Consider the following 3,394-nt stretch of genomic DNA (forward strand, 5'->3'; position numbering starts at 1 on the left):
CAGTTCGTACTTCTCTAAGAATTGATCCATTTCTGTAAAATTATTGTTTTTTGCTGAGTAGAGGTTTTGGAAATAGCTCCTTATGATTGTTTGAATATCGTGTGTACTTGTTGTAATTTTACCGGTGGAGTCCCTGATTTTACGTATATGAGTCTCTTCTCTTCTTTTTTTTTGTAAGTCTTGCAAGGGGTCTGTCAATTTTGTTTATTTTCTCAAAGAACCAGCTTTTAGTCTTATTTATTTGTTGAATGGTCTTTCTATTTTCAATCAAATTTATCTCTTCTTTAATCTTTGTGATCTCTCCCCTCCTAGTCGTTTTAGATTCTGTCATTTTTTGTTTCTCCAGTTGTTTTAGTTTCACCGTGAGGGTATTCACCTGCTCTGCTTCCATTCTTTTAACGTGGGTGCTGAGTGCAATGATCTTGCCCCTCAGTACTGCCTTAGCTGTGTCCCATAGGCTTCTTTGTGATGTGTTTTCTTTGTCATTGTGGCTTATAAATTCGTTGATTTCATCTTTAATTTGGTCTGTGGCCCAAGTGTTGGATAGCAGCGTGGGGTTTAGCCTCCAAGATTGTGTAGTGTCTGTGGTTTCCTTTGTTGTTGAGGGTTACCTTTAATCCACTGTGAACAGATATAATACGTGGGATGACGTCAATACTTTTGTATTTGCTGAGGTTCTTTATGTGGGCTATGACGTGGTCTATTTTGGAATATGATCCATGGGCTGCTGAAAAGAAGGTGTATTGGATCTCTATATAGGTCTGTTAGATCCGTTTGGGAAATGGTGTTATTTAGGTCCTCAGCTCCCTTAGTAATCCTCTGGGTGTTGGATCTGTCTCTTGGAGAGAGAGGAGTATTAAAGTCACCCACTATGATTGTGTTTGTGTCTATCGTGCTCTGTAATTCTGTGAGAATTTGCTTGACATATCTCGGGCCTCTTTTGTTCGGTGAGTATACATTTATCACCGTGATTTCTTGATTCTGGATTTTTTCTTGTATTAATATATAGTGTCCTTCTTTGTCTTTTTGAGTTGACTTTAAAGAGAAGTCCAGCTTGTCTGAGATTAGAATGGCTACACCTGACGTTTTGGTGGGTGCATTTGCTTGGTAGATCTTGCTCCATCCTTTCATTCGAAGCCTATTTTTGTCCCTTGCTGTAAGGTGGGTCTCTTGTAGACAGCAGATGTCAACTTTTTGTTTGCGAATCCATTCTGCCAGTCTGCTCCTCTTTATCGGGGAGTTTAAGCCATTTATATTTAAAGAGATCAAGGATAAGGGTGTTTTTTCTCCTTCCATTTTCTTGTTGGGCTTTTTTTTCCTCTTTTTTTTTTCTTCTTGTCTTTAGTGAGCTGGTCTTTCTGCTGGACTTTGGCTATTGAAGTTTATTTCTGATTCTCTCTGTGTGTCTTTTACGATCTCTCTTGGGTGGGGTTCACCTCTTAATATTCACTGTAGGGCTGGTTTTTTATTCACATACTCCTTTAGCTCCTCTTTGGTGTGGAAAGATCTGTTTCTCCCTTCGAATGTGAACTCCAATTTCGCTGGATATTTGATCCGAGGTTGTAAATTGTTATTCTGAAGTACTTGGATGGTGTTCTTCCACTCACTTCTAGCTTGGTAAGTTTGTGTGGATAAGTTGGATGTTATTCAAATCCTCTTCCCATTGAAAAAAGTTTCCTTCTTCGCTTTGGCTGAATTCAGAATTTGCTCTTTAATCTTGAGGTCCGTAGTCTTTTTATATTATGTGCCTTGGGGTGGTTTTCCTGGGGTCTGGCCTGCCAGGTGTCCTATAGACTTTGGTTACCTGGATGGGGTCCCCTGTGAGATTGGGGAAGTTTTCTGCAATAACTTTATTGAGAACATGATTAAGCCCTCTGTTCTGATATTCGGCTCCTTCTTCTATTCCAATTATGAGCAGATTATATCTCTTGTCTTTGTCCATTAGTTCCTGGATTAGTCTTCCCTGAAGCTTCACCTTTTCTTGGAATGTGGTCATTTTCTTGTTGTTGTCAGCTGCTTCATGGTCCAGGCGAGAGATTCTGGATTCTATATGGTCCACTCTTTGTGTTATGGTTTCAATTGCGGAGTTTATGGATGTCAGAGAGCTATTTATGGTTGTCATATCAGCTCCGATCGTGGAAATTTCTTCCTTTAAAGAGTTGTATTTTAAATCTATTTTTTCATGCATTTCAATTCTCAGGATGTGGAGATTTTCGTTAAAGGCGGCTTCAATTGTATCCATTTTTGCTTCCATTTCTTTAAAGCAGGCTTGCATTGTATCCATTTTTGTTTCCATTTCTTTCTTGGCTTCCTGGGTGTCCTATCAGATTTCCGCTCTAAACTCCTGGAATTGTTTTCTGATTTCATTTCTGACACTTTCGATCATTCCTGTTAACATGGCCTCAATTGCTTTTTTAGTCTCCATCTCCTCTGCAGTCATGCTGCTTTTTGGAGCTGGCGAGTTGGCTTGTCCTTTGATGAACTGAGTTATGTTTCTTTGTGATTTGCGCATCTGGAAATCTGTGGATAGCTTCTCAGGCTTGGTTTTGTAGCTCTTTCCTCCCTCCTGTGTAGGCGTATCTACAGCAGCAGGTGCTGCCGCTGTGGCCCCGCCCACCAGTGCAGGATACGCCTACCAGAATGGGAGCTGTCACTGGGGGCCCTGCCCTTCTGTGCGCTGTTGTCCACTACAACATGCACTTTAGAGGGATATGCCTCCCAGAGTGAGTCCTGGGTTGTTGGGTTGTGCTTGCGCCCTCCCATGAGTCCCTTGGGGCAGACGGTATGTGTGGGGCCCAGTGGGATCAACTGTCCGGGTGTGGCTTGGCACCCTCAGACCTTGCCTCCGCTGCAAGCGGGGGGATGTGATCAGGCTCATGTGACCCTGCTGGGCTGGTATTGCCCACCAGTGCCTGTGATTTTAGTTGTAAGAGTCTGCGAGGTCCGGGTGCCTCCAGTGGGGCTTGCCCCACCGGCTGTCCCCCGGCCCCTGTTGGGAAGGGGGCGGGGCCGGTTCTGCCAGTTCAGGAACCTGTGGGGCCTTGGGGCTGTTCCGCCCTTCCCCTGCTAAACTGGCTTCCCAGCGCCTGATGGGAGCTTCCCGCCTGATTTGGGGGTTCTTTGTTCCCTCGGGGGTGGGGAGGGGGAGGGAGGGAGATCTAGCTTCTTTGTCGGGCTTGGGTCTCTGATAGCTGGTTTCCCGTTGGGGGAAGGGATAATGGGGGACTCACTTTTGCTGCTTTGTGTGTGTGTCCCGCACAACCGTTGGCCCTTCAGGGGTTGGCGAAGTGTCGTGGTGGCTTCCCCGTTCCCTCTTTCTGCCGCGCTGGGTTCCCTTGTCCGAACCCGGTGTGGACCCGAACTTCTCGTCGCTGCCGGTGTGTGTCTCGGTCCG

The sequence above is a fragment of the Perognathus longimembris genome, chromosome 28, assembly GCF_023159225.1.
Source record: "Perognathus longimembris pacificus isolate PPM17 chromosome 28, ASM2315922v1, whole genome shotgun sequence".
Taxonomy (NCBI): Eukaryota; Metazoa; Chordata; class Mammalia; order Rodentia; family Heteromyidae; genus Perognathus; species Perognathus longimembris.